This window comes from Scyliorhinus canicula, chromosome 2 (assembly GCF_902713615.1).
Source record: "Scyliorhinus canicula chromosome 2, sScyCan1.1, whole genome shotgun sequence".
Taxonomy (NCBI): domain Eukaryota; kingdom Metazoa; phylum Chordata; class Chondrichthyes; order Carcharhiniformes; family Scyliorhinidae; genus Scyliorhinus; species Scyliorhinus canicula.
The window spans coordinates 230010397-230032067 of record NC_052147.1 but is presented as its reverse complement, the minus strand read 5'-3'; the positions used below and the strand labels follow the sequence as shown (position 1 = coordinate 230032067).

Sequence of the window (21671 nt, the reverse complement as noted above, 5' to 3'; positions counted from 1 at the left end):
CTAAGAATGATATAATGGAAAGTATTGGGATGATATGTTTGAAAAATACATTGTGAAACCATCCCCCAAACAAGCTATTTTTAGATCTGGAAGTGTGTCATCAGACAGGATTTATTGGTGGTTGAAACAAGAAGGGAAAAAATATGTCATATCTCCGTCAGCCGGATTACATTCTAAAATTATTATTTTTCTCTGTTTTTCAACATGGACAACTGCCGGGCTGACAAGATGGTTCCAACTGGTCTTGTACTGTCTTCTGGAAGTTTATGAGCAGTTTGAAAGGAAATAAAAGCTAACACCTCAAATGCCCTGGAACGTAACACACATTGCATGTTTTAAACATTCCAGTCAAGTCAGCACAATGGTTTCGCAGATTAGCTGTCTGCCACAGTCAGCTATAAACAACACAGCTGTTTGCAACTTCTAGTCTTTAATCTGGTGCTGGTGGGCTAAACGTTACCTGTTCCAACACACAATGGCTTTCAACCAGGGGCATGGTTTAGTCAACCTGAAACCGATATCTCCAAGAACAAAAGGAATCCTGGCTGCTATTAAACACCTCAAGATTCTAGCCCTGGGAAAATAGAACCTTTGTCCAACATCTAGCAGTGGTAGGAGGTATGTCATATGATTCCCCCCAAGTTGCCAGAATGTAATATTACCCTGTGGACCTGAACTCAGGCAGTTACGGTTTGACCTCTGAAGAGAAAGGGCAAGTTAAGCAGCCTGCGATGTCTACCATCTTATCATGAAGCAAGTGTCAGTAAAGAGCTTCTACAAGTATATAAAAAGGAAGGAAATAGCTAGTTAGTCCCTTTGAGGACTGTGACTGAGGAATTAATAATGGGAAACGAGGAAATGGGAGAGACTGTGAGCAAATATTTTACATTGGTCTGCATTGTGGAATACACTAAAAACATCCCAATAATAGCAGGGAATCAGGAGTGGGGGAAAGAGTGAGGATCTTAACACAATTTTTATTGGAGGAAATTTAGTAGGCACACAAGTGGGACTGTAGGCTGATAAGCCCCCTGGACCTGATGTATTGCATCTTATGGGTCTTAATAGAATGGTTGCAGAGATAGTTTAGAGTCACAGAATCAAACAGTACAGAAGATGCCCTTCGGCCCATCGAGTTTGCACTGATAAAACTACATTGCATCTACACCAATCCCACTTGCCAGCACCTGGCCCATAGGTTGTAATCTTCAAAAATTCCGTAGATTCTGTAAAGGTACCAGAAGATTGGAAAACCATTAGTAATATATAGTATGTGGATATGATATGGATGGTCAACCTTGGCGCCTCCTGAGGTCTCCAGAACCACAGATGCCACTATTCAGCCAATTTAATTCACTCCATGTGATATTAAGAAACGGCTGAAGACACTGGATATTGGAAAAGGTATGGGTCCTGACAACATTCTGGCAATAGTACTTCTATTCTTGTACTAGAGGTGCCCTTAGCCAAACTCTTTCAGTACAGCTACAGCACTGGCTTCTGGCCGGCAATGTGGAAAACTGTCCAGATATGTCCTGTCCACAAAAAGCAGGTCAAAACCGTGCCAATTAGTTTCCCATCAGTTACTCTCAATCATTCGGAAAGTGACGGAAGGGATTGTTGACAGTGCTATCAAGCCACACTGAAGCCCCGATGCTGGCAATGTTGGAGGGAGGGGGCAGTAGACTAAACTGTCATTTGAGATCGGGGCGACACTCTGAGGAGCCAGGCTTGCTGATGTATTTAGCCCCCCCCCCCATTCTCAGTGCTGGGCATACCATTCCCCCCTCCAAAAAAATGACTAAGTGGGAGAAGGTCATGATGGGAACCGTGTCAGAACAGCCGCCGCAATTCGCATCGATTTTCTCATCTGAAATGACACTTAGTCATTTTTTGGGAAAATTTCACTCATTATTTCTGTACGTCACTCATCCCTCCCCCATAAACAGATAATCATTTCTATTTATGTAACTCATCAATTATGACTTCAGATAGAAAGAGTAAGAATATTAGGCAAATGCACATCTTCATTTGAAATGATGATGGTGAAACAGCAGGCATCTGATTAATCTGCCCTTACCCGACACACTGGTGTATTAAAAACAAGTTCCTCGGATCAGGAACGGCAAAGACTTTAATACATGTTATCTGTGACCCAGAATTGCATCCGCACTGTGACAACAAAGGAAAATAATTAGAAAGCCACCCGAGGTTCTTTCACTTTTACTGTAGAAAACAGACTTCTCCATTGATCGAGATCAGGGCTCATAATGCCATCGAGGCATAGAGGTGTTCATTGAGAAGATGAGCGCATCTAGTACATGTTGCTGATCTTATTCTAAAATGTGAGATTAACCCATTTCAGTAAATTATTAGCACTTCCATACACAATCATAAGCATTACCAAAAATATGCAGCATCAAAATAACTTGCTTGGACGAGTGCAGCTCCAACAACACTCAAGAAGCTCGACACCATCCAGGATGAAGCAGCCCGCTTGATTGGCATCCCTTCCACAAACATTCACTTCCTCCAGCACCGACGCACAGTAGCAGTCGTGTACACCATCTACAAATACAGTGCAGGAACTCACCGAGGCTGCATAGACAGCGTCTTCCAAACCCGCGACCACTATCATCGAGAAGGAGAAGGGCAGCAGATACATGGGGACACCACTACTTGGAGGTTCCCCACCATGGCACTCACCACTCTGACTTGGAAATATATTGCCGTTCCTTCACTGTCATGGGCTCAAATTCCCTCCCTAATAGCACAGTGGATGTATCTACATCACATGGACGTCCGCGGTTCCAGAAGGCAGCTCACCGCCACCTTCTCAAGGGCAACTAGGGATTGGCAACAAATTCTGGCCTAGCCAGTGAAGCCCACATCTCAGAAAAATGAATTTAAAAAAAAAATCACCGGGATGTATAAAATGACAGAAGTGAGGTGCAGAGGCAGACCAGCATTATTACAAGATTTTCCCTTCGGCGATGTTAGCATGAGATGCTAAGAGAACGGCAGAACTTTCGAAACAGCATAAATGATTGCTGGGGCATCAGATGACGGTGAAAGAAAGAATCAACACTCTCTTATCTGTAACCTGCACCATGTAGTAGTATGAGCAAGGATTGGCTCAGCTACCTGAAATTGCCAAACCGAATATACTCACACTTTTGACTATTTAACATTCCACCCTTACAAACTACCACTGCAGTGTGTGTGGTGCAACTTTCTCGAGGAACAAGAGACACCTCACTAGCAACTGTTCATCTGTTCTCCAAATCAGCACACATCCATGTTTACCAGGGCTGTTAGCACGATGACCCCAGGAATACAGCATACAACAAATAGAGAGGGATATTAATCACATAAGTTATCAGTGTGCTGCATGTTCACACACGACAGAAGGTGGCTGCCACATTTGGACACATGGGTCACAAAAATGTTTTTGCGTGTTCCTATCATCAGCATGTTTTCTTTCTAATATTCTTTTGGGAAAAGGCTACATGTTACAAAATACAGACATGACCCAGAATTGCATTTGCATTTGTGGGTCATTGGTATATAATTAACTGAGATGATGAGTCGGATTCTCTCAGCCAGGGGCCGGGCCGGAGAATCCCCGCGACCGTCACGAATCGCGCCAAGCTTCTCTGATGCCAGCATGCGATTCTCCACCGAATCGGCGCTATTGGCACCAGCGTGGTTGGCGCGGCGCCGGTCGGGGGCCGCTCAACATGGCTGGCCCGCTGATTCTCAGCCCGAATGGCCATTGTGAAAACGTCGAGTCCTGCCGTCGCCGTCCACACCTGCTCTCAGCCGAAGGGAACTCGGCGTCGAAGGGTCGGTGGGGCGGCCTGTGGGGAGGGAGGGAGGGGGATCCGACCCCAAGGGGCCCTCCGATGTGGCCTGGTCCGCGATCATGGGCCACCGATCGGCGGGCTGGCTTCTCAGGCTGGGGACCTCGTTTCTTCTGCACCGGCCCCTGTAGCCCTGCGCCATGTTGCGTCGGGGCCGGCGCGTTGAAGGAAGGCACTGCGCATGTGCACGTTGGTGCCACTTGCATGTGCGCGTTGGCGCCGGTGCCACTGCACATGCGCGTATCTCACGGCGCCCAGTTCGCGCCGGGATCAGCAGCTGGAGCGGCATGAACCGCTCCAGTGCCGTTCTGGCCCCTTTTGCTGGCCAGAATTAATCGTCGGGTGGGCCTGTTCACACCGTCGTAAAACGTGATTGCGTTTATGATGGCGTGAACACTCTACCGCGGGATTAGAGAATCCCTCCCGATATCTTTTCTTTTCTGCATGCGCCATTGTAAACGTATTGAAAACAAAAAAAGAGCACTTTCTTGTGCTTTACACAAATTTTGAACATATTAAGTGCAAGCAATTTTATGCAATAAAAACATTAAGATTGCAAAGAGCAATCGGGGCGGAATTCTCCGCAACGCCAGATGCCGTCGTGAAACCCGCCGCTCCTCGCCCCCTATTCCCCCCCCCCACCGAGGGGGCTAAGAGCAGCGTTTCGTAAATCTCGGCGTGCCGAGAATGACGCGGCCGGCGGCGCCTAATGACGTCAGCCGCGCATGCGCAGGTTGGCCGGCACCAACCCGCGCATGCGTGGTTGCCGTCTTCCCCTCCGCTGCCCCGCAAGACATAGCGGCTTGATCTTGTGGGGCAGCGGACGGGAAAGAGTGCGTCTCTTGGAGACGCCGGCCCGACGATTGGTGGGCACCGATCGCGGGCCAGTCCCCTCCCGAGCACGGCCGTGGTGCTCGATCCCCTCTCCGCCCCCCCACAGGCCTCAAACTCACCTTTTGCGCGCTGTTCATGCCGGCAGGGACCAGGTGTGGTTGCCGCCGGCGTGAACAGGTCGGGAACGGCAGGCCGCTCGGCCCATCCGGGCCGGAGAATCGCGGGTCGCCGTGAAAAACATTTTGGGGGGGGGGGGGGGTGGGAGAATCGCAGAGGGGCCAGAGCGGCCCTCCCGCCATTCTCCCACCCGGCCTGGGCAGCGGAGAATCGTGCCACAGGACTCCAACAGCTAAGTAGTTCTATTGGTCTAAAGTAAAATTAGATGAGAGTAACTGCACCGCAACATGAAACATCTGGGCAAAATGTGCCACTAATTTTTGTCCGCTCTAAATAGAAAAGACTGCAGTCATTTCAAAGAAGTAATCCAATTAAAGGGCTCGAATACTCATTGACAATAAATTCTGGATTACAATCTTTAAATAATAACAGCTTTCATTCTATGTTGAGTTTTATTTGAGGTCTGGCTGTTTCTGCACTAACCATCATCCTTCGTGCATAATGCATCTTTCGAGTGTGTTGCAGATCTTGAACGTGAGATCCTCGAGAATTTATTAACGTCTCGTTTTAGGAAACTAAACAAGTTCCTGAAGACAGACGTTACATGGAGAGAGTTAAAGAACAGGAAAATGTGTAACTCCCAGTGTCTTTTACAGACCACCAACAAGATGAACCGGAAAGGTTTTATTTTATTTTTAATAATAAATTTAGAGTGCCCAATTCTTTATTTCCAATTAAGGGGCAATTTACCGTGGCCATTCCACCTACCCCGAACATCGTTTTGGATTGTGAGACCATGCAGACATGGGGAGAATGTGCAAACTCCACACAGACAGTGACCTGAGGCCAGGATTAAACCCAGGTCCTCGGTGCTGTGAGACAGCAGTGCTAACCACTGTGCCACCGTGCTGCTCCCTGAACAGGGAAAGTTGCAGACAATTCAGAAAAATATGGCAAGGAACAGCATAATACTGGGTGATTTTAACTCTAGTTGTGAAAAGTAAATTATGGAACAAACTTATTTTGTATTTTGCTTTAAGAAACGATGGAAGAATACAGATTCTCCACGTTGTGAAACAGCTGAAACACTAGAAAATAAATTGCTTCTGGAAAAAACACAGCTCAAAGTGCACAAGTCATTGGACTCTGCTCACATCACCCTAAGCTGTTTCCATCTGCCACCGCTCTGCCCAAATTACCAGCTAATCAACATCAGCTACCCTCCTCACTATCAACAACACCACCAATTTTTCTATCATCTGTAAACATACTAATTGTATCTTCTACATTCACATACAAGTCTTTAATGTATATAGCAAACAAGGGTCCCAGGACTGATCCCTATAGTCGTGGGTATAGGGTGGGCTGGGCGGGGAAGTGTAAATGGGTGGAATGTTCATTTGAAGGGTCAGTGCAGACTCGATGGTCTGAATGGCCTCCTTCTGCACTATAAGGATTTTATGTTCTAAAGACGTTGAGCTGGATTCTCCGTCCCATGACGCCCGAAGCACATTTCGCAATGGTACAGAGAATCGAGCATCGGAGGAAAATCAGGATCGTCAAACACAATGCTCTGACCACCCGCCACCGCTGGGATTGAGGTTCACAATCGCATGCCAACAGGAGGATGTAAATGACGGCAAATGGGTCTTAATGACATCCATTTAGCGTGCCCGGCACCAGAGTCTCCACCCTCCCATGATTCTCTGGCCCCCTGGCCGGGAATCACATGGGCGGTGACCACTTTTGGCATTTACCAGTGCAACCTTCATATGATAGACCTCGCAGTGGGCCAAGGGGTTAACCCCTGAGGGAAGTTGCCCCCAAGGTCCATCCAAAGGCCACCTTCCTCTCCAACAATGCACTACCTGCTAACCCCTCCTCTACTAGACCCCCTCCCCGCCCTCCCCGTGACCCCCTTAATAGGGAGACCCCGCCCGGGGAGCCCATGAATAGGTAGACCCCCTGGTCTCCGTGAATATGGAGATCCCCCCGGGAACCCATGAATAGGGAGACCCTCCCCAGGAGCCACTAACTGATGGGACCCCCCCCACAGGAACCCCATGAATAAGAAAAACCCCCGCCCCTGCGGCACTCCCTAACTGAAGGATCCCCCCAACCCCCCCACCTCGGGGACCTCCTAACTAGAGAAAGATCCCACAGAAACCCGCTTAATAGGAGATCTCCCCAGGAACTCCATGAATAGGGGACCCGTGATCCCCTCACAGAAGGAACGCCCCACAAGAACCCCCTCATTAGAGGGACCCCCAAAGAGACCCCTAACTCTAGGGACCCCACACAGGGACCCTTGACTAGAGGGACCTCCAGGCTCTCCCCCACCCCAAAAAAGAGAACGCAGTCTGGAAGTTAGAGAGCAGTCCAAACAGGGGCAGTGAAACAAATTACAGCTGTAACATTTACCTGGAAGCTCCATGTGCCCATTCCTGGATGGAGAACACCTGTGACCTGTGTTTTCAACCCTGCAATTCAACTTTCTAGTAGTGGGCGGTGATTGACAGCTTCCACAAACTATCTGCAGCCTTGATTCATTCATCTACTTTCATGCATGGGTGACTCTAGGTGGCAAAACACCAATGTGTACAAACACTGACCACATCAAAGAGAGCTAAGTGCATTTCAATCACGCGCTTGAGTGACAGGGGCCCCCGCCGCATCTGGGTGTACGTGGGCAGGGTGTGCCGGGTGTGGAGGAGAGCAATGGAGGGGGACAGGGGGAACCCGGGTGGAAGACCCTGTCAGTCTTACACCCTCTCCAATTCCTGACAGTTATTGAGCAGTATGGACAATAGTTTGGATCCCGCGGAACCTGCTTTGGTGGTGCTGCTGGCAGGCCAGGCTGCGGCAGCAGCAATGTCAACAGAGACTCGAGGCGTCGGGGGGGGGCGCTGTTTGAGGTGTGCATGGACCTTGGCCCTCAGTTCAGCTACCGCTCAACACCCCACTCCAATCTCTCTCCACCACAGACCCCTTCCCCCACCCCGTCCCCACCTCCGCCACCCCAAAGGTTTGGTGGACCATGTGATGGAATGGTGAGCTTGTGTGCAATGATCACCTAGGTGTATGGTAGGAAGTGCTACTTTGCGCAGAACCCACACGTTGTCACACTATGCGGAGCACCAGAGCTCATCATGGAGTGGGTTGTCATCATCTTCCATCACATGAACCAGACTCGCTGTTACTGCCAACCCAGGACCTGCACCCAATAGTTAGGCAGGTAAGAATCATGGAGGGGGTTGAATGTGCAGGGAGGGATGTGGGGACGTTGGTGCACCCCAAGATTCTCCTCCAATTGATACCAGACCTAAAGAACCTTTCATTTTAGTGTTTTGAGGTCTTAGGAAATTCTTCAAAACACTGCTTGTGCCTTTCCAGTGCTTCGGGATTCCTGGACTGCCTCAGTGCTGTGAAGCTAGTTTCTCTGATAATACCGGAGTTGTCCAGTGGCACAGTGGTTAGCACTGCTGCCTCACAGCACCAGAGACCCGGGTTCAATTCTGACTTTGGGTGACTGTCGTGTGTGTGTGGAGTTCTCCCCATGTCTGCGTGGGTTTCCTATGGGTACTATGGTTCCTTCCACAGTCCAAAGATGTGCAGGTTAGGTTAATTGGCCATGCTAAATTGTCCCTTAGTGTCCAAAAGGATAGGTGGGAATGGGATGGAGTTGGCCTAGGAAGGTGCTCTTTCGGAAGGTCGATGCAGGTTCGATGGGCTGAATGGCCACCTTCTGCACTGTAGGGATTCTATGAACCATGCCCATAAAATGCTAGACCTTAGACAACTATTATACAATGTGTGCAACACCATGGGAGATCTGCGATCATGCAAATAAATATATGTAAGCATGACATTTTTTACCTTAACTTTGGCTTCAGACTTTCCTCATAAAGAATTCATGATTCAGATCATATCCTTCAGTCTGGAAGTAGCATAGAAATCCAGTTTTTCAGCTGACTCCAATTATGACAAGGTTTATGAGCAGGTTCTGATAACTCCTGACTGTTTGAAGAAACAATAATTTGAGCAAACAATCTGCACATCTAAATTAAATGCTTTATTTAAAGTGGAATTTAAAGAACAACCTTCACAGTCTAAATTCTTTACCAAGAGAGCTTAACATTCTGAGTATTCCTGAAAAATAGGTTGCCAATGTTTTTTGTCTTGCACTCTTCATGACAAATGCACGAATGGCAAATTTCAAATGACCGGATTCAACTTGCTAACCAATCAGCACTCTTTTCTATTGTTGTATCAATTGTGATAATTGGATTTGGGCATTCTTGCATTTTTCCTGAAGAGTACCCTACCTATACCCACAACAACCCCCCCCCCCCCCCCCCCCCCCCCCCCCCGTAACCTCACCTAACCTACACATCTTTGGCCACAAAGGGGCAATTTATCATGGCCAATCCTTCTAAACTGCACATCTTTGGACTGTGCGGGGAAACTGGAGCACCCGGAGGACACCCACGCAGTCACGGGGAGAATGCAGAAACTCCACTGACAGTCACTCAAGGCTGGAATCGAATCTGCGTCCTGGCACTGTGAGGCAGCAATGCTAATAACTGTGCCATCAAGTTTATATATGAAAAATGTTAAAAAGCTGGATGTTATAGAATTAGTTGTGATCAATAAAAGTGCAATTTAATGTATTGTCTGAAATTACATTTTCACAGTCAATTGGATTAGGGTGAATTTATACAACCTCACATTTAATTTCCTTCCCCAATTATGACTTTAAAAAATAGGCAGCCTTAATTTCTAGTGAGGATGCAATTACTCATATTGTAGGACGTTCACATGTAAAATCATTCAATGGAATTTTATTTATTCTTTCATGGGAAGTGGGTTTACTGGCAAGGCCAGCATTTGTTGACCATCCCTTTTTGCCCTTGAACTGAGTGGCTTGCAAAGCCAATTCAGATGACAGTTGAGAGTCAACCACATTGCTGTGGACCCAGAGTCACATGTAGGCCAGACCAGGTAAGAAAGTCAGATTTCCTCCCCTAAAGTGCATGATGAGCTAAATGGGATTTCGCAAAAATCAATGATAGTTTCATGGTCATCATTATTGAGGCTAGCTTTATATTCCAGATTTATGAATTTAAATTCCACCAGGTGCATTCAACCCATATCCCCAAGCGTTATCATGGGTCTCAGGATTACATGTCCAATGATCTCACCACCATGGTACCATCTCCCATCATAATTCTTACAATGTGGGCAACATGGTGGCGCAGTGGTTAGCACTGCAGCCTCACAGCGCCGAGGTCCCAGGTTCATCCCGGCTCTGGGTCACTGTCCGTGTGGAGTTTGCACATTCTCCCCGTGTTTGCGTGGGTTTCGCCCCCACAACCCAAAGATGTGCAGGTTAGGTGGATTGGCCACGCTAAATTGCCCCTTAATTGGAAAAATGAATTGGGTACTCTAAATTTATTTTTAAAAGAATTCTTACAATATGATAAAAAGGTTTGTTCTTTCCCTTGTGGACAGAAAGATTATCTCCATAAGTCAGGTTCTATGGTTTGATATACATTTCCAGAAGCAGAGTGTTGTGATTTAGCTTCTTCTAACTTACTGGAACAATATTTTTCATTAACTGATAATATTTTCAGTGAATGTAAATTGAAAATACATAAAAATATATGTTAAGATAATTAAAAATAAAGCATACCCTTTAGAGATGGGCTAAATTAACAAATCTTCATCTATATGCACCCTCATGTATAAATGTTGTTCTCACTAGATTTCTTGAATCTTAAGACTCATTTAAGCGAATGTGGGAACAACAAACATCCAGAACAGCAATGTGATAACGAACCAGATAAACTATCACTGTGATGTAGATGGAGAGATAAACATTAGCCAGTACAGCAGGGAGAACTCCCCTGCTCTCCTTGAATATAATGCCATGGGTCTTTTACATCCACCAAGCAGGCAGATGGGGACTTGGTTTAACATCTCCTCCAATAGATCATATTCCCTTACACAAAGGAACATGTACTGAAACCCTCAAAATTACTCAAGGCAGAAAAGTTTTGATGCTCCAATGCTTTGAATATCTTCTGGTCCCCTGGTATTACAGTATTAACAGCTTTCCTCAAATGGTGCTTCTTGCAGATAGTCTCTGAGTACAGTTTCACTTTCACTTGTTTCATTATTTTGTGGCAGCCTCCATTATTTTTATTACGTTACAACCCGAGGGAGGCACGTAGCACAGTGGTTAGCACTGTTGCTTCACAGCGCCAGGGTCCCAGGTTCAATTTCCGTCTTGGGTCACTGTCCGTGCGGAGTCTGCACGTTCTCCCCGTGTCTGCGTGGGTTTCCTCCGGGTGATCAGGTTTCCTCCACAAGTCCCAAAAGACGTGCTGTTAGGTGAATTGGACATTTTGAATTCTCCCTCTGTGTACCCGAACAGGCGCCGGAATGTGGCGACTCGGGGATTTTCACAGTAACTTCATTGCAGTGTTAATATAAGCCTACTTGCGACACTAATAAAGAATGATTTAGAATTGGTCTGGCAGGTCATTTCTACGATGGCCAGTCATTTTCTGTCTTCAGAACAAATTAAAGTCTGTCCTTCTGTGCAGTTGGGGGTCATAATTGTGCAACACATGTCCTTCAATGTAAAATGTTCATGCTTTAAAGAAAATGAAGACAATAAATTAAAAAGAATCACTGCATCATTAATCCATATTTCTTTAAGAACTGTGACTGACAGAGCTAAAAAATCTGCACTCCATTTTAAAGGACGATACAATTCATTAGCTTCATATTGCCAGGATGGATGTTGAAAGGAGGTTTCCTCTTGTGGGGGAGACTAGAACTAGGAGACAATGTTTAAAAATGAGAGGCGGCAATCCCCGGTCCGCCGGCCTCATTTTCCTGGGCGGTGCACCCTTGCCGGCAGTGGGATTCTCCGTTCCCACCACCTTACAATGAGACTTCCCATTGTGGCCACTTCACACCGCTGGGAATCCTGTGGGCGTGGGTGCGTTGCCGGCGCAATGGCGAATTCCGCCAGCGGAGAATCCAGCCCAGGGTGTCTCCCATTTAAAATGGAGATCAGAGCTGTTTTTTCCCTGAAGTGTCATGAATCTTTGGAACACTTTTCTCCCACAAGAGTGGTGAAGGCAAGATCACTAAATATTTTTACGGCAGAGGTGGATAGTTTTTGACTGACAAAGGAGTTAAAGGTTATCAGGGGTAGGTTGGAAAGTGGAATTAAGGCCATAATCAGATAAGCCTTCATCTTATTGAACTGCGGAGCAGGCTTGAAATGGCAAATGTCCTGTTCCTAATTCTATGGTCGTATCATCTTGTCAGTTCTAATTGATTCCTATTACATTAAGTTTCCACTTGAAGTTGTTTCATTTAACATGTATCTGCTTTATAATCATAGATGTAAAGGAGCCAGCATGCATGCTGAACATTGCGACTTTCACATTAACATTGTATTGCACTGGGCCTGACATAGTGTCATGTGACCTGATCGGCCCCCATCTGGGAGTGAGTGTGAAGGGAGTTGTTCGATTGCACGCGAGGCAACACTGGCTTTTGCGGAGAACTGCAGTAGTGCTGTATGAAGAAAAACCTTTTCCTCCTGCTCATTTATGTGCAGTACCAGTGCAGTTCCCAACTCTGCAATGTTTTAAAAAAATTTTGGAGCCCCAGATGTGGCTGCAGTGGAGTATTGAGACCATTTTAAAGTTGATGAGAGAGGCATTTAGAACATAGAACATAGAACAGTACAGCACAGAACAGGCCCTTCGGCCCTCGATGTTGTGCCGAGCAATGATCACGCTACGCAAACCCACGTATCCAACGTATACCCGTAACCCAACAACCCCCACCTTACTTTTTAGGACACTATGGGCAATTTAGCATGGCCAATCCACCTAACCCGCACATCTTTGGACTGCGGGAGGAAACTGGAGCACCCGGAGGAAACCCACGCACACACGGGGAGGACGTGCAGACTCCGCAGGGGAAATTGATTTCCTTGACTTAGGGGCTTGTCTGGATGAGAGATAGAGGGAGCAGTACTAACCCATCAGGAGCCTGACTCTGCAATCCTCTGGATAATTTTGGAGCCTTTGTTCAACCTTGCAACAGGATCGAGGCATAAAAGCCATTCTAAAGTCTGTAAGAGAGGCCTTTGCTGGGAGCTGCAGTACTGTCCTTGGTTCAAGGCATTTTTTGGCAAAAATTATACAACCTTTCAGGAGGAAAGAGGAAGCATGTCCTGACTCTGCGATCTTCTGATTAATTTTGGTGCTCCGAGTTTGGCACTTGCTCAACTTTGCATCAGGTGGAAACGGAGAGGCCTCTTAGAAGTCATTTAAGATTGTTTCCAAAGTGCACCAATAACTTGGAATCACTCTTCGTCATAGTCAAAAATGCACAGCATGTAGAACGGCACGGTGGTGCTGTGGTTAGCACTGCTGCTTCACGGCACCGAGAACCCGGGTTGAATTCCTGCCCGGGTCACTGTCCGTGTGGAGTTTGCACATTCTCCCCGTGTCTGCGTGGTCTCACCCCCACAACCCAAAGATGTACAGGGTAGGTGGATTGGCCACGCCCCGTATCGGAAAAAAAATAATTGGGTAATTTAAATTTATTTTTAAAAAATGCCCAGCATCTGCTGCTGTTAAGAAGACAAGAAAAACTGTCACATAGAAATGTCTTCCGTGATTATTAAATGATTTGACGCCAGAGATCGAGCAGTTGATATTGGTGCAATGCTTGGATTAACCCCGATGACAGTGACATCAATCCATTGCAATGCTGGAAAAATCAAACAAAATATACAGACATCTTTTAAGTGCTGCCAAGATAAGTCAGAGTAGAAGCAGCATCGTGGAATATATGGTTTAAGTCTTGGCAGTCTGAATCAAAGATCAAAACCCGTACCGGCCTCCCCAAACAAGCGCCAGAATGTAGCGACTAGGGGCTTTTCATAGTAACTTCATTGAAACCTACTTGTGACAATAAGTGATTATTATTATTATTAAAACCAGAGAAAGGTGCCTCTTCTTTTGATGATCATCCAAGCAAAAACTAAAAGCTTGCACGGTGATTTATAGAATAGGCAGGGTGAGAGTTCACGGATCTGAAGATTCAGTGCTGATTGTGGTTAGTTTAGTGTTTCAAGAGACATTTATATTTGTATAGTATTTAAGTAACTGGCGAACGGCTGGTGTTGATACTGAAACAGCTAATGAATTCCCTGCCTATATGAAGAGAATCATTGAAGAAACCTACCAAAACTTGTTATTAACATTGATGAAATGGGTTTCATTGGAAACATATGCCACAGAGAAAACACGGGCGCAATTCTCCGCACTCACGCCGGTTTGGAGAATAGCGGGCCGCAAAAACTTTCACGGCGACGCAGGTCCGACGCCCTCCCGCTATTCTCCGAACCCCGCACAAACTACACGTCGGGATTCCCGGCAAAGGCCTCGAACGCGCCCCCGGCACGACCAGAATCGCGACTTATTGGCCCCCCGCTATTCTCTGGCCCGGATGGGCCGAAGTCCCGACGTCATCACGCACTGTTTTCACGCCGGCCAACACACCTGCTTTTCAAGTTCGTCAACCAGTCGTGCTGGCTGACGAGAGCTTCGATTAGGTGAGCGCACCGCTCAGCGCACTGCTGGAGTCTGGCCACAACGGGGAAGGCATCCCCGAGAACGGGAGGGGGGTCCAGAGCGGGGGGGAGTGGGGGAGACTGAGGGGGGAGTGGGGAGATGGAGGGCGGAGTGGGGGAGACGGAGGGGGGAGTGGGGGAGACTGAGGGGGGTAGTGGGGGAGACTGAGGGGGGAGTGGGGGAGACTGAGGGGGGGAGTGGGGGAGATGGAGGAGACTGAGGGGGGAGTGGGGGAGACGGGGGGGGGGAGTGGGAGTGGGGGGGGGGTAGGGAGAGAGTGAGCGAGTGACCCGTCCAACCCCGGTTACAAAATGTCTGCCACCATGCCATGGCGTGCCGCTCACGAGGACACGGCCGCTGGTTCCCCTGTGGCTTACGGCCACAGGCCACAGACGCACCGGTGAAGAGGACGTAGTTAACTGCCCGTTGGATGCAGAAAGTGACCAGGGGTTAGGCTGCCCGCGTGTCAGCAGCGCGACCAGGCCACCTGGACACACAGGTATCCCGTGGCAGGCGGCTGCCGAGGTGTCGACTAACCTCCGTCTAACATGTCCGTCTAACATGTCCCGTTTCTCTGCCCCCCACCACCCTTCTGTAGGTTAGCACAATGTCTGCGAACAGAAGGGCAATGTTATGCGCAGTGGTTGGGGCCGCTGCACTGCATTTGGAGATGCAGCAGCATCCACAGCCACAATCCGCAGTGGATGCAGGGCCAGCTGCAGCAGCAGAGGGAAGGGCCGAGGAGTTGCCAGTCGTCGAGCAGCATGGGGGGGAGGAGGAGGAGGAGGGGGAGGAGGAGAGAGTGAGGGTGCAGCCACGGCGCCAGAGGCGACGACCAAGGCCGAGGGTGTACCGTGCCCGGATCTCTTTCCTAACAATGACGGACATCACCTGCAGGAGGAGTCTCCGGCTGAGTAGGCGGACGGTGATACATATCTGTCACCTCGTGGCGCACCTCGCCCCTGTGGAACGGGGGGAGGACACGCGATCCCGGTTGCCATTAAGGTGACGGTCGCTCATAACTTCTATGCGACCGGCTCCTTCCAGTCTCCGAGCGGGGACCTCTCCGGGACCTCCCAGTCATCGGTGCACAGGAGTATCCGGGATGTGACCGACGCCCTCTATGCCATCGCCGATCGCTACATCACCTTTCCCGAGGACCAAGCAACTCAAGACTCACGAGCTCGTGGATTTGCCAGCGTGGCCGGGATACCGATGGAGCAGGGGGCAATCGATTGTGTTCACGTCCCCATGCGCCCGCCTGCAGGGGACAGGGACGTGTTCACAAACAGGAGGGGGACATACTCCATGAATATCCAGGTGGTATGCGACCCCCACATGAGGATCATGAACGTCTGTGCAAGGTTCCCAGGGAGTGTGCATGACTCCTACATACTGGCGCAGTCGTTCATCCCTGCGATGTTTGAGGGACGTCCCCCCCGGCTGAGGGGCTGGTTGCTAGGCAACAGGGGTTATCCGCTGAGGTCTTGGCTGATGACGCCTATACGGAGGCCTCAGACCAATGCGGAAACCCGATACAACGAGGCCCATGCAGCAACCAGGGGTGTGGTGGAGCGCTGCCTTGGCCTCCTGAAGATGAGATTCAGGTGCCTGGACCGCTCCGGAGGGGCCCTGCAGTACCAACCCGACAGGGTCGCTCGCATTGTTGTGGTCTGCTGTGCGCTGCACAACATCGCGATGCAGAAGGGAGATGACCTGCTGCAGGAGGCGGAGGGAGAAGCAAGTGGCAGTGGTGCCAGCACAGAGGAGGAGGAGGGGGAGGAGGAGGAGGAGGAGGAGGAGGAGGAGGAGGAGAGGGAGGAGGAGGAGGCTGGCGGAGTGGCGGGCGCAGCATGCAGACACGACCCTGGTGCTGGTGATGTCCAGGAGGCAGCACGACGGACCCGGCGAGGACGGCGGGCACGCGACGCCTTGGTGGCAGCACGGTTCACGCGTCGTATGCGACGTCCCCGCTGAACACCAAACCACCACCTGCATCGCTAGTCGTGCAGAGGGTCAACACACAACTGCCACCACCACAAACCCCCCCCCCCCCCCCCCCCCCCCCCTCACTGTACACTGCTCCACTTCGACATCACCCTTACCACTGGGTGCAGACGGTATGGCACAACATTGATGGCTGTGTCAGCGGGTGTGATCAGTGCCATGTGGAATGATGACAGGCCGCTCTGCGAAGAGCTGTGAGCTCAGAATCGTTAGAGAGAGTCTGACCCATGGCAATAGCTGAACCATCCACCTTGGTGGCCGCTGAGATCGTCACGGACACTCCATCACGTGCCCGCGTGGGCCAGCTGTGGGAGGGGGTGGGGGGGAAGGGACTGCACACCCGGCACCGAAGTTTCATCGCTCGTCAACCCCAGCGACACTCGGTCACCATCACGATTCCTGTGGCAGTGGAACAATCACACGGTTTTACAAGTAAGGTGGAACAGTGCGTTTAATGTGAACAAAAATTTACAGGTGCCCTAGCCCCCACAACTAAACTGTGCCCTTCACCCGTGCCAACTTACTCAGTGACTCTCTTTGTTGCCTTACGGGCCCCACCACTACGTCTAAGTGATTCCCCAGATGATACAGCAGGAGTGGAGGAGGACTGCTGCGAATCGCCCCCTTCGACTTGTTTCTCCTCCGGCAAGCGTTTCCTGGGGCGACCCGGCCTTGATGGGCCAGGCTGCTCTGCGGGCGTCTCGGGTGACGTTGTGCCACCCTGCTCTGCCTGCTGCCCACCCGATGCACCAGGGATGGGACGGGGGGAGGCCGAGAATTCCGGGACGTCCCGTGATGGAGTTAATGGGACGGGCCCTGAAACCTCCTCCTCCCTCGGGGAGCCCGGTGGCCCCCGGGCCTCACTTTGGGACAGAGATGCGAGCGGGGAGGTGCCCCGTCGCGCCACCGACACCTGGCGCTGCCAGTCCTGGAGGCCTGCAACGGTATCCACCAAGATCCGAAGGTTTGCAGAGACGGAGTCCAGGGAGTTAGGCATTCCCGCCAGGGACTGTGCGATCACAACCTGTGAGTGCACGACACCATCCAGCACATGTGTCAGGCGGTTGATGCTCTCCGCGACTGACTGCTGGGACTGTGCCATCGACTGCCATGGCGTGTTGTGACTGGGCCATGACCTGCTGAGACTCGGCCAAGGCCCACAGCGCGCCGGCAATGTCGTGTTGGCTCTGGCGCATTGCTGCCTGTGAGAGGGCAACCCTGTCCAGGGCCGAGGATGACGTGTGCACATTAAGCCCAAAGCCTTGCATAACCTGACCCATTGCCTCCACCGCGGATGCCACCCGTGCAGTGTCGGCCTGGGTTGCTGCCATGAGCGGCACCACTCCCTGCTCGTGGACGCGGTTCGACTCCTCTAACAGCGTCTGCAGAGTCTGGAAGACAGCCCTCATCCCGTCATTGTTTCCCTGGGTTTCTTGATGCATCGGCTGTGCGGGTGGGTTGAGAAAGTCCAGGAACTCGGAAAACGTCTGGGAGCCAGCTGCATGCTGGGCCTGGCCTGGCCTCCGCCAGTCCGGGCCCTCGGCTGCTCCGACCTCCACCTGCTGTACCTGCTCAGCTGTAATGTGAGACCCAGACTGTGACCCAGGAGCCTCATCACTAAATAGCCCAACCGGGGTGAGTGTCTCTGGGATGGTGGATGGTGCGGGAGATAGCTGTGCCGCAAGCTCGAGGTCGTCTTGGGTTGACGCCTCCTCTATGTCATCGGCCCGCTGAGAGGCCGCAGGGCGTTCGCGGGCCATTTCTCTCTCTTGCTCTGTCGCCGCCCTCTGGGCGTCCTGCTCCACAGATTCAGTTGGGGAGGATGGGACTCCCCGCTGATCGGGCACCATCTCTTGTGCGGCCCTGGGTGAGGTGCGGGCAGATGCCTGTGTCTGCCTGGAGGCAGACGCCCTGATCGTTCTGCATCACGTCCTAGGGAAGAGAATGAAACGGGTTATTTAGATTCGCTCGGCCGGGCGCTGGACGGTCCCAGTGGGCAGGGTGTGAAGGGACAGAGGATGGGGCAGGTGTCGAAGTGGGCAGGGTGTGTGAAGGGACAGAGGATGGGGGAGGTGTCCAAGTGGGCAGGGTGTGTGAAGGGACAGAGGATGGGGGAGGTGTCCAAGTGGACAGGGTGTGTGAAGGGACAGAGGATGGGGGAGGTGTCCAAGTGGGCAGGGTGTGAAGGGATAGAGGATGGGGGAGGTGTCCAAGTGGGCAGGGTGTGTGAAGGGACAGAGGATGGGGGAGGTGTTCCAGTGGGCAGAGTGTGAAGGGACAGAGGATGGGGGAGGGGGGGGTTGTTTGTCATGCAGGGTTGTCTCACTTGTTGAGCTCCGCCAACCTCGCATTGCGCGATATCCCGGGTGGCAGATCCCCCAACAAGGTCCAGTGCCCTCTGCTCAAACATGTTGAGGGGGTGCAGGATGGGCGAACAACCTCCAGTCTTGTTCCGCTCACGGGTGTTGTGAACGGTCTTGTCCTGTTGGGGGAGGGGGCATAGGTATATCATTACAATACGGCAGGTATCAGCAGTCCGTTCAGATACTGGCACAGTTTGGGGGTCAAGTTGTAATAAGACCATTGCATCTCTCCACGGGGGCCAGAACGCTGGGTCTGTGACTACTTTGTGAACCACCCTCAACTCACTCTGCCCCAATCCCCCTCCACCCCCCGTGCCGGGGGGGGGGGGAGGGGGCACCCTCTTGGCACTTACCCTGGCAGCCCTGGTGAGGTCGTGCATCTTCTTCCGACATTGGTCTGCAGAGCGAGGGGTCTGCCCCACAGCACTGACGGCAGCAGCCACCTCACGCCAGGCCTGACGCACCGCGCTGGCAGGGTGGCGATGCCCTCTATGCGGGCAGATGATGCCCCTCCTCTGCTCGATTGATTCGAGCAGCATCTCCACGTCAGCCTCAACGAATCGCGGGGCTGCTCTCCTGAGCTCCGACACCCTGGACTAGTTTCTGTGCTCGCCCGCGCCCTTTTACAGCGTCGGGCGGCGTCACGTGGGCATGTTCGTAGCGTCGCCGCGTTCCGGCGTCATCGCACACGTGATTGACGCGGCCCCGATCCTAGCCCATTTCCCGGACGTGAATACCTCGGGAAATGGGCCGTGTCGGGCCGTCGCAAAAGTCGGCCGTTTTCACGGCCAACTTCGCGATTTTCCGCGGGTGTGGAGAATCGCGCCCCACATCTCCGAACAGGAGAAGGCAGCGCCTAAATTATACCTGCCAAAGACTGCCTCGTTGCCTTGTGTGGTGGGTACAGTGGATGGGATTTCAAGTTTAAGCCCTCAGTGGTGTACCAGTGCAAGACACCAAGAGCTTTGAATGGTTATTCCAAGGAACATCCGTGCATCATTTGGCGTTCATATAAGAAAGCCTCGATTAAAGGATCACTCTTCCAACAATATTTCCCTCTCTGTACACCATCCCTGCTCCAAGGGAATATTCTGCCAGAGAAAATATCGCCTTTTAGATACTACTCCTCTTGGATAATGCCACAGGCAATGCTGTGATCTTGATGACTTGAATGAAAATGTAAAGGTGGGTTTCCTGCCACCTAACATGAATTCATTGTTAGAGCCTATGAAGCTATAGCAACATTGAAGGCTTGCTATCTACACCATACCTTCATCAAGCTCATCAAGGCAACAGATGGTGAGAATGCACCAAGGGTCAGGAACGTTTGGTATGCCTATAACATCCTGAAAGGTTTCAATAGTATCACTGAATCATGGGAAAAAGTTACATTGTTGTGTCTGAATGGTGTGTTTTTTAAAAATTCATTTATGGGATGTGGTTAGTCCAGCATTTAGTGCCCATTCCTAGTTGCCCTTCAGAAAATGGTGGTGAGTTGCCTTCTTGAACTGCTGCAGTTCTTGAGGTGTAGATATACCCACTGTGCTGTTAGGGAGGGAGTTTCAGGATGTTGCCCAGTGACAGTGATGGAACAGCGATATATTTCCAAGTCAGGGTGGTGAGTTACTTGGAGAGGAACCTCCAGGTGGTGGGGTTCCCAGGTATCTGTTTCTCTTGTCCTTTCAGATGGTAGTGGGTTTGGAAGGTACTATCCGAGGAATCTTGGTGAGTTACTGCAGTGCCATTTGTAGATGGTACTCATGGTTGCCACTGTTCGTCAGTGGTGGAGGGTTTGAATGTTTGTGGAAGGAGGAGCAATCAAGCGGGCCGCTTTGTCTGAGATGGTGTCGAGCTTCTTGAGTACTGTTGGAGCTGCAATCATCTAGGCAAGTGGTGAGTACTCTATTACACTCTTGACTTCTGCCTTGTAGATGGTGGACAGGCTGGGGGGGGGGGGGGGGGGGGGTCAGGAGGTGAGTTACTTGCCGTAGGCTTCCTAGCCTTTGACCTGCCCTGGTAGCCACAGTATTAATATAGCTAGTTCAGTAGTTTCTGATCAATGGTAACCCCCAGGATGTTGATGGTGTAAAGCATGGCCATGAGTGTGTCAGCGGCCACAGAGGGCCTCATGATGTTGTCCCTGAGGTTCAGAGCGAAATTGCCATTTTTGTAAGAGAAGCTGGCTTTGATGAAGTAGATGAGGCTGATGTGGTGGAATTACTTGAATCCCAAGAAGAGGAACTGTCCAAAGAATTTGATGCAGCTAGTGAGTCATTAGTTTGAGAGGCACATTGCACTGACATTTCATGCCCTCAGATTTTGTCAACAAAACAACTGCCAAGAGCTTTCTAACCCATCGAAGAGGCAATGGAAAGCTTCTTCTTGAAGGATGAGTCAAACAAAAAGCACAGTGCCAAAGTGAACAGGGTGACCAACGATGGCAGTCAACTCTTACAAGATCTCTAGGTAGAACAAAAAGAAAACCATCCAACTTTCCTTGGATAGAGATTTCAGGATCGGTGACGATTCTGGCCTTTCACCTTTAGCTCCACAGAAGTTGGCTGTTCAATCTATGCCGTCGTCAATTCAAAACCAAATCACTCCAAACATTAGTCATAAGAACATAAGAATTAGGAGCAGGAGTAGGCCATCTGGCCCCTCGAGCCTGCTCCGCCATTCAATTAGATCATGGCTGATCTTTTGTGGACTCAGCTCCACTTTCCGGCCCGAACACCATAACCCTTAATCCCTTTATTCTTCAAAAAGTCATTGGACTTCTGTATGCAGAAAATAAATGTGTGCGTGCTCGCTCAGGG

General features: G+C 50.4%; 1 protein-coding gene across 6 annotated transcripts in view; it reads right to left on the bottom strand.

Annotated features, from left to right (window-relative positions):
- The window catches only part of b3galt1b (UDP-Gal:betaGlcNAc beta 1,3-galactosyltransferase, polypeptide 1b), a 170834-nt gene that overhangs the window by 35092 nt on the left and 114071 nt on the right, over positions 1-21671 (bottom strand). For 4 of the 6 annotated variants that reach the window (XM_038789736.1, XM_038789735.1, XM_038789734.1 and 1 more), the window contains one exon: positions 8691-8831. The exons of the other annotated variants lie outside the window; for them this stretch is intronic. The gene's annotated coding sequence lies outside the window, so the exon portion shown is untranslated. The remainder of the gene's footprint in view (positions 1-8690; positions 8832-21671) is intronic. 6 annotated transcript variants of the gene reach the window in all.